This window comes from Salvelinus alpinus, chromosome 27, assembly GCF_045679555.1.
Source record: "Salvelinus alpinus chromosome 27, SLU_Salpinus.1, whole genome shotgun sequence".
NCBI classification, from domain to species: Eukaryota; Metazoa; Chordata; class Actinopteri; order Salmoniformes; family Salmonidae; genus Salvelinus; species Salvelinus alpinus.
The window spans coordinates 42,643,765-42,653,999 of NC_092112.1; the positions used below are offsets into that span (position 1 = coordinate 42,643,765).

General features: G+C 42.6%; 1 pseudogene; it reads left to right on the plus strand.

The window, feature by feature from the left end:
* The first annotated feature begins 1,890 nt into the window (after positions 1-1,890).
* On the plus strand, positions 1,891-3,655 carry LOC139555882 (uncharacterized; annotated as a pseudogene).
* Positions 3,656-10,235: the final 6,580 nt, after the last annotated feature.

A 10,235-nucleotide genomic window follows, 5' to 3' on the forward strand; every position in this document is an offset into this window, starting at 1 on the left:
GTGGTCAGGTATTCTGCCACTGTTTACTCTCTGGTTAGGGCCAAATAACATTATATTTTGCTCTGTGTTTTTGTTAATTCTTTCCAATGTATCAAGTAATTATCTTTTAGTTTTCTCATGATTTGGTTGGGTCTAATTGTGTTGCTGTCTTGTGGCTCTGTGGGGTCTGTTTGTGTTTGTGAACAGAGCCCCAGGACCAGCTTATTTAGGGGACTTATCTCCAGGTTCATCTCTCTGTAGGTGATGGCTTTGTTATGGAAGTTTGGGAATCGCTTCCTTTTAGGTAGTTGTAGGATTTAACGGCTCTTTTCTGGATTTTGATAATTAGCACGTATCGGCCTAATTCTGCTCTGCATGCATTATTTGGTGTTTTACATTGTACACAGAGAATAGTTTTTGCAGAATTCTGCATGCAGAGTCTCAATTTGGTGTTTGTCCCATTTTGTCAATTATTTTTGGTGAGCGGACCCCAGACCTCACAGTTCTATAACTGATTCAAGTATTTTTAGTCAGATCCTAATTGTTATGTCAAATGTTATGTTCCTTTTGATGGCATAGAAGGGCCTTCTTTCCTTGTTTCTCAGCTCGTTCACAGTTTTGTGGAAGTTACCTGTGGCGCTGATATTTAGGCCGAGGTATGTATCATTTTTTGTGTGCTCTAGGGCAACAGTGTCTAGATGGAATTTGTATTTGTGGTCCTAGCTACTGGACCTTTTTTGGAACACCATTTTTTATGTCTTACTGAGATTTACTGCCAGAGCCCAGGTCTGTCAGAATCTGTGCAGAAGATCTAGGTGCTGCTGTAGGCCCTCCTTGGTTGGTGACAGAAGCACCAGATCATCAGCAAACAGTAAACACTTGACTTCAGACTCTCTCTGTCTCTCTGACAGCATCTCAATCTCATTCTAAAAAGTTACCCCTGCCCTTCTGCTCTCATTCACTCCCCTCATTCACTCCCCTCAAATTAGACCAAGTACGTTTTTCAAAACAAACCTGTCAGTGCTGATGGAGAAAAGGAGGTTAGGAGAGGGTGCCACTGTAGACTATTGAGATGTGCCCCTCTAAAATGGGATGAGAGATTGATGAAAAAGACATGAGGGAGTGAGGATTGGGTATTAAAGTACAGAAGAGCGCGATGAGAGAGTGGGCGAGAGTCTGAGGGACTGACAAGAGAAACTTGGGAGAGGGTGAAAGGATGAGTGAACGTTCAGTGATGTTGAGCTAGGTGTGTTTTAGGTGCACTAAGTGCAAATACCTGCATGCTATACTGATGATAATGTTGCCTACATTATCTGCTCTCGCTCCTTTCCCCCTTGCTAAGTCTCTCTATTAATCCCCACTTTGTAAACGTTGCTAACCTATAAACTGAATTTAATTTCTACATGTTGTCCTCACAAGAAGGGCCTCACATGGAACTTGTCTGACTTCGTTCTAAATGGGTGGAGAGATTTTATTCATGAGCTTTTACATCCTAAGTCTGAATTCAACCCATATAATGATCATCAGACTTGAATAAAGGGTTAAATAGAACTTAAGTACGAGGTCTATTCATGGATGTACTGTTTTTTGCTTCCATAAGCTTTAAGGTGACAAATGTTTGCCATGGAAGTAATAACACAGAGGCAGATTGTGTGAGTTGAGTTGAATGGGTGGAAATCAACCTCGTTACGCAACAAACCAGTTTAATTATGCAAGCTAATTTGTGGGTGGCATGCGGTGGCACACCTTGAAAGTTAGGCTCAGTGTGCTCATCTCAGAGTTGAGGCTCTCCGAAAAAAGCTCCAAGGTGCAATTTAAGGGACTCTCAGTCCCAGGCCTCGCATCCTCTGGTTCCTTGTCACCGAATGAGCTTAACCAATCAGCAGTCTGGGATCAGATGCCTTAGAAGGCATGGCAACAGAGCTTGAGGTCACTGAGGCAGAAAGGTACAATGAAGTAGAGAACAAATAATCTACAAGCTCACTAGCTCAAACACACACAAACAGTATGTTGGTGTGTGGAGAAGGATAGATCAACGGTTCCTCAATCAATCAAATTTGATGTGTATAGTTCTGTCTGTAAATAATCTGGGCCTAGATTCCCAACAAGCAAGCAGAAGCAGTGGCAAGGAACAACCTGCAGAGGCACCAGGCTCAAGAGAGGGAGTCCATTCTTTTGGCTGGCTGTGCAAAGGGTTCTTACACACACATTGGCCAAGTTTCCAACAGACAGAAGTGGTTGACACCCTTGAGCTCCTGGTGTTCAGGATCTTCATCTCCACCGTGGGCATTGTGGGTTATGTAGTCCTGATCCTGTCTTTAGTACAGAACCAGATCTCCTGTCTGAAGACCTTCGAGGTGTTTCTCCCAGGCCTCACTGCCTCCAACCTCGTTGCCACCAACCACAACGTCATTGCGCTCTGCGTCCATCCTCACCACCTGGTCTTGCCGGCCGCTCAAGTCCTTCCCGGTGAGAGTAAAGTAGTATAGCAGCTGATGGCTAAAGTGCATTGCTAGGGCCTTCCTGAGACCTAGAAGTACTGTCACCCCAGATGGCTTAGCTTTTCTTGGTCAGTGGTGGGCTATTTCCAGGCTATTGCTAGTGCTTCTTGTTTCTTACACTGCGGAGGGTTATATGAGTTTGCGCCCTGGTCAGGCGGAGATAAAGTTATGTGTTTGGCTCTATTGGTTTGAAATGTTGGTGTTCGGCAAAATTGCCAGCATCCTCTTCACCGTCCTCTTCAGCATCTTCCGTTACCAGAGGCGTTGAGATCCTGAGACGAGGGGCAACTTACCCATCTTTCTGGACAACATCCGGTTGGCCTGGGCTGTGAGTAGGCTGTGTGTGATGCTAGCCATACTCCTGGGAGCTCCTTCCCTATCTCATGAACCTGGACGGTCATATGGATAACTATACACATGACGGCAGCTGCCCTCCAGACTTCTTCCACTGTCCCAAGGAGAACTGCCCGACCACTAACCAAGTCTACAAGTACCTTTATATTCTGCTCTGCAATCTGCTGCTTCTATTCATCGTCACCGCGACCAGCTGTCTCATTGTAAAGGTCTGTAAATCCCATGGAGTCGGGAGAGGTTCCCCCTAACCACTGATCCAGAGTCAGATATTTTGTTATCCCTCTAGTCTAATGGTTCGTTTTGGGGGTAGAGTGATCTGATTCCAGATCTGTGGTCTTTGACCACACTTTTCTCAGGGGTGTCCAGCTGACACAAAACATGTAGGGGGTGGATCATCTTTAATATTGCGGATAGATTGTTTCTTCCATCAATGAAATTGTCTGCATCATTTCCAATCCCCCAGTGTCTTGATATGTGTTTGTCTCACCTACTTTAGTTGAATGCACCTAATGCACCTAATGCACCTAATGCACCTTGAATGCACCAGATGCTGCTAGAGTAGAGGAGGGTGGGGGTGTCAGCGTTAGGTGCAGCAGGGGGGCAGCCTCCGAGAAAGAAGGGGTGGTGGGCATCTTAGCAGCCATGGGGTGTTCCAGATGGACTGGACCCTCCACTTGGTCCTCTACCTGGCCTTCAGCCCTTACGACTTCCCCTCCTCGTCCGAGGTGGAGTTCTTCATCACCACGTACTATACCACCATCAGCCGATATGTGTATGGGATAGGGAGCAACCTGTTTTCTCTGAAACACTTTAAGAAGTAATGGAAGAAAACATATGTCGGCCTTAGCTTAGGTGTAAGGAACAACCTATTTTCTTGGAGGCTCTGGGGTGTTAGGAGTGCAGTATGAGTATGGGATAGGGATAGGGAATAACCTGCTTTCTCTTAAACATTTAAAGAAGTTGAGAGTAATTTATCAACCCTAGGAGTTTTTAGGTGTAGGTGATTGTCTATTTTCTGGATAAGGGTACCTTTAAAACACTTGCAATAGCAATAGTGCAGCCTCACTATGATTATGCTTTCACTACTTGGTACAAACTATAAACAGCACACAATAAAATAGCAAGGACGATACTGAATCTGAGCCCTCTGTCTCATGTTGGCCCTTCTCAACTCAGAGAACTCTAGTGGCTAACGGTTGATAAAAGGGTTGTTCAATTGAAGTTGGGATTGGCCCACAAAATCTTATATGGCACAGTCCCCCAGTATCTGATTTTTTTTTTTTTTTACTTCAGCTAGGGACTCTTCGGACGCCACAAGAGGCAGAGCCATAGACTTTGTACGATGTCGATTTAAGAGTTGTACTGGTCAGAACATGTTTTATATACGGCAGTGGTAGAGTGGAAAAAACTACTGGCTGCGATTAAAACAGTTTCTGCCGGTCATAGGTTCAAACACTCCTGCAAGGCTTGGTTAATAATGAGATAACCTTCTAGTGTTAACAACCCCCTAAATGTTTTTTAAAATAAACAACTCTGCGCTGGTAGAGTTATTTGCTAGGTGTATATTAGCTTTGTTTGATACCGTGTATGTAAATATTTGAACTTTATCTATGGTTGAATGTATGGCACAGATTGCCCATGACACTTGACTTTTCCCTAAAGCCCTTGCCTAGCAATAGAGGACCACAATGGAAACGAGTTTCTTGAGTTTTTTTGTTTATGTATCCTCAACAACTTTGGTATCTGTTGCCTGGTGTAACATTTTATGTATTTTATAAATTGTCAAATAAAATCGTAATGGGAACTATCAACCATGGTGTGTTGGGAGTGCAGTATGTGTATGGAATAGGAAATATTATATACTTCTCTAAAGCATTTTCAGACGTATTTGGGAAATGGATCCTTTATATTTTTTGGAAGGAAACAAGGGTAAAGCTGTTTGTAAGAGGATACTAGTTAAACATTTTTATAGTTTGAAACAGAATTCAATCAAGAGCACAGTAAAAGGAACAACTGTCCATAACTGTAGTATATAGACATTTATTTGAAAAAAGATTCACTGAACGAAGGAAATGTAGGACTTGGTATTAATAACATTTCTTTATAAAATATATAATTTGACATGCAGGTTGTTACATTATAAGCAGTTTTCAACTGGTACTGAATTGCAATACTTCAAATAAAGAAAGAAGAATACTTTGGATGAATTTATCTGTCCAAGCAGGAGTTTGGTTTTAAAACAATATGTGCAGAAAGGGGACATTAAGACATAAGCGTTTTACCTGACTGGCTTTTCAACGACAACTTGAAATGTGGCATACACGTTTTGTGCTCTTGTAGGAAGCAGTAACTCCCCATTGTTGACATATAGTTATCTACAACTGGGCTTATAACTCGTTAACTAACAAAGAATATCAACAAATGTGCACACACGTGGCTCTGTGCTCTGATCTGAAAAGCCCATTCACTCGCAGGTGATTGAAAGCCCCCGCCAATAGAATTCTAGCTCAACTTGTCCATCCTCTTTGACATCGAGCTGAAGGAACTGTTTGGGGCGGTTGTCGCCGCCATGCGGCACATGTGCAAATTTTGCAAGAAGGAAGGCAAAGCTTCAACTTCTGCCTGCTCAGTAGACCTGGGAACCTTGGCAACCCGGTCTACCCCTCCATGAGCCAAGGCTTCTCTGCTGGGAGAGGGCTACACTCGGGCACCAGGGTTAAAATATAACTTGGTTCTATTTGTGACGCTTGGCGCGGTGGAAATCCCGCCTTTCCCATCTCCTCATTGGTTTTTAGGATCATGTACCCACGTGGGGGATTGAAAGATGAACTGACGTCCATACTCCAGTCCAGTTGGTGGTAGTAACTCCATTGTGTCCTCCTCCCAGAGTGCTAAGAACCTTGGTGTGATCCTGGACAACACCCTGTCGTTCTCAACTAACATCAAGGCGGTGACCCGTTCCTGTAGGTTCATGCTCTACAACATTCGCAGAGTACGACCCTGCCTCACACAGGAAGCGGCGCAGGTCCTAATCCAGGCACTTGTCATCTCCCGTCTGGATTACTGCAACTCGCTGTTGGCTGGGCTCCCTGCCTGTGCCATTAAACCCCTACAACTCATCCAGAACGCCGCAGCCCGTCTGGTGTTCAACCTTCCCAAGTTCTCTCACGTCACCCCGCTCCTCCGCTCTCTCCACTGGCTTCCAGTTGAAGCTCGCATCCGCTACAAGACCATGGTGCTTGCCTACGGAGCTGTGAGGGGAACGGCACCTCTGTACCTTCAGGCTCTGATCAGGCCCTACACCCAAACAAGGGCACTGCGTTCATCCACCTCTGGCCTGCTCGCCTCCCTACCTCTGAGGAAGTACAGTTCCCGCTCAGCCCAGTCAAAACTGTTCGCTGCTCTGGCACCCCAATGGTGGAACAAACTCCCTCACGACGCCAGGTCAGCGGAGTCAATCACCACCTTCCGGAGACACCTGAAACCCCACCTCTTTAAGGAATACCTAGGATAGGATAAAGTAATCCTTCTAACCCCCCCCCCTTCAAAGAGTTAGATGCACTATTGTAAAGTGGTTGTTCCACTGGATATCATAAGGTGAATGCACCAATTTGTAAGTCGCTCTGGATAAGAGCGTCTGCTAAATGACTTAAATGTAAAATGTAAATGTAGTAATGCACCTTAAAGTTGGTTGCCAACCACCATATAAAGTCCAAAGAAGAAGAAGAAGCCAGAAGGAGGAGAGATTATTAGAAACTAAGTCGGTTTACCCTTTTATCTGTGGATTAATTGTCTGAGTAGAGGACCTTGTGCATTTCAGGTAAAAAAAAAACAATGTTTATATCCCAGGACAAATTAGCTAGCAACAGCAAGCTAGCTACGTTTCCATAAATGTTAAATGCTTTTCGACCTGTCCCCAAATTAATATAGTTTTGATGTTTCAACCTGTGTGTCCTGATCGCGCCTGCTGTGGGTGGACAAAATCAGCATGCGCACGATGGAGCACGCCGACACACACCCGCTCCCAGTCTAGTCAGCATGTAACAGTAACCTAATTTAGCAGGCGTAAAAGAAACGCCTGAAATTAGATCATCTACATACTGGACTTGACAAGAAGAAAAAAAACTGTCGGGGGAGGTTCTCTTCTGCACTGTTCAACCAATCCAGTAAATGTGGAGGAGTTAAAATGGAGATAATTAAAAAAGACAATCACTCTTTACCTGGCTAAAAGAGAAGGAATATAATATCTATTGTTTACAGGAAACTCACACTGCAACTATAGATGACATTGTACAGAAACGGGACTGGGAGGGAGAAATGTATTTCTGTCATGGGCAAAGAAGTTCAAAAGGGGTGATGATATTAATGAACTGTCACGGCCGTGAAAAGAAGAGGACCAAGGTGCAGCGTGGTGAGCGTACATTTTCTCTTTATTTGGAAAAAAGACGCCGAACAAAACAACAAACACTACAAAAACAAACCGTGAAGCTAAAGGCTATGTGTGTAACGCCCTGGCCATAGAGAAGCTTTTATTCTCTATTTTGGTTAGGCCAGGGTGTGACTAGGGTGGGCATTCTAGTTTCTTTATTTCTATGTTTTCTATTTCTTTGTGTTTGGCCGGGTGTGGTTCTCAATCAGAGGCAGCTGTCTATCGTTGTCTCTGATTGGGAACCATACTTAGGTATCCCTTTTTCCCACCTGTCTTTGTGGGAAGTTGACTTTGTTTAGGGCACATAGCCTTTAGCTTCACGGTTTGTTTTTGTAGTGTTTATTGTTTTGTTCGGCGTCATTTTTATTAATTAAAGGAACATGTACGCTCACCACACTGCACCTTGGTCCTCTTCTTTTCACGGCCATGACAATGTGCCCTAAACAAAAGTCAACTTCCTACAAAGACAGGTGGAAAAAAGGGCTCAGTAAGAAGATCTCAGTAAGAAGATCTGATTTCACTATTACTGAAACAGGAACCCGGTGGCAAGTATAAAGATCCAGTCCACTTAAAAAACTGGAGGCCCCTTACACATCAATGTTGTGATGCAAAAAATCCTGTGAAAATGCATAGCACATAGAATTAAAAAGGTTTTTTCAGATATTATTCATCCTGATGAGACAGGTTTTTCACATGGATGATACATTGGAGATAACATAAGACAATTACTTGAAACAATAGAACACTATGAAACATTGAAGAAACCAGGCGTGGTCTTCATAGCAGATTTTGAAAAGGCCTTTGATAAAGTACAACTAGAATGTATATATAAATGCCTGGACTATTTTAATTTTGGTGAATCTCTTATACAATGGGTTGAAGTTATGTATAGCAACCCCAGTAATGGTTACTTCTCAGAAAGTATTGACTGTCCAGAGGAGTTAAACAAGGTTGTACACTGTCTCCATATCTATTTGTTATGGCCATTGAAATGTTAGCTGTTAAAATCAGATTCAACAATAATATCAAGGGGTTAGTAATCCAGGACTTAAAAATAAAAGTGTCAATGTAAGCCAATGACTCTAGTTCTCTATTAAATCCTCAATCTGGATCCCTTCACAATCTCAATGGAGATCTAGATAATTTCTCAAGCCTCTCTGGACTTAAACCTAATTAAGTGTAGCATATAACATATTCGAGTACTGACTCAAGGAGCCTCAAAGCTTAAAGAATGCAAGGTCTTCTTTGCCAACCTCAATGGCCTTGCAGCATTTTTCTCACGATCCCCTAAACGCACGCAACTGCTGGATGACATCTGCAAGCGTCGTCTTCCTAAGGTTGCACCAACGAGGTGGCAATATACATCTAGATTGGTCAATGCAGTCTTTGAAAAGAGAGTTGCCCTAAAGGAGCTGTTTAACCACGTACTGGAACATCATGATGACCATGACGGGGATACTGTGCTTATGGCTGATGGATTTAATGCACGTTTGGATGATTTTTTGTTTTGTTTTTTGCTTGAAACATTCAATGGGAGTCTGTCAATGGGACAGACTCGGCTTTCAGCATTAGCCTCCATGTCGATAGAAAAGGACTTATTGGTGGAACTAAAACGCACAGATAGACTGTACAACAGAGTCATTGAAGTCTTCTTGAGGAAAGAAAGGAGGAAGGATTTTGTGTTCAAATAATCAGTCTTTGGTGTCACGATCGTCAACGGGACTTCTTTTATTTTAAAGAAGGAAAAAACAAAACAACAAGAAGCTATACAAAAATCAGTGCTGACACAAAACACTTCGACATAGACAATTCCCCACAAACAGCTAAAGCCTATGGTTGCCTTAAATATGGCTCCCAATCAGAGACAACAATAACCAGCTGTCTCTAATTGAGACCCAATTCAGGCAACCATAGACTTTCCTAGATACCTACACTCAACCATAGACACAGCTAGACTACTATACTAAACATAAACCCAACTACTCTAATAAACCCCCTAAACCTTACAACCACCCTAGACACTACAAAAAACACATACATTCCCCATGTCACACCCTGACCTAACTAAAATAATTAAGAAAACAAAGAATACTAAGGCCAGGGCGTGACATTTGGTGAGTAGGCATACAATGCATGTTATTTTTTATTAAATGTGTATGTATGTTTCGCATTTTATTTCGTTAATATTAAATAGCCTATATATTAACAAAATAAAATGGCAAATAGCCTATGTTGCAAATTATTTGTTTTCTTTTATTTTCAGTGAATAGTTATGTGTCTTTATCATCACGGTGAAACTGCTTTGGGTGCGACAATGCGCTGTTTAGTGAACACACTGTATTTATTTTTTGGGGGACTTAAAGCTCAAAGTTTGTGGACCAGAAATGGATAGAAGAAGAATATTAATATAACTCTGTTGCACTCGACTATGTTCTTGCCTATTAGTTGAACTGTACTGTATTGTACTCTTCCCCTGCAATTCTCTGAAAAAAAATGTCAATTTCAAGGTGACGCAACGCCTGGTTATACTGCGTTTCTGTCTAAATGTATAGTGTCTAGAGCCATGGCATCATAATGATGATAATAAGAGGTGGATTAATTCGGGTGGGACTGTGTAGGACCTCACTGAAGGCCCAGGCGCCAGCCCCACGGCACGCTACTGAATAGTGAAGACATCAAAACTATGAAATAACACATATGGAATCATGTAGTAACCAAAAAAGTGTAAAACAAATCTAAATGTATTTTATATTTGAGATTCTTCAAATAGCCACCCTTTGCTTTGATGACAGCTTTGCACACTCTTGGCATTCTCTCAAACAGCTTCATGAGGAATGCTTTCCCAACTTCTTTGGGGTAGGGATGAAAAGCGTGCCCAGAGTAAACGGCCTGCTACTCAGCCATAAAAGCTAGATTTGGATAGGAAACACTCTGAAGTTTCTAAAACTGTTTGAATGATGTATGTGAGTATA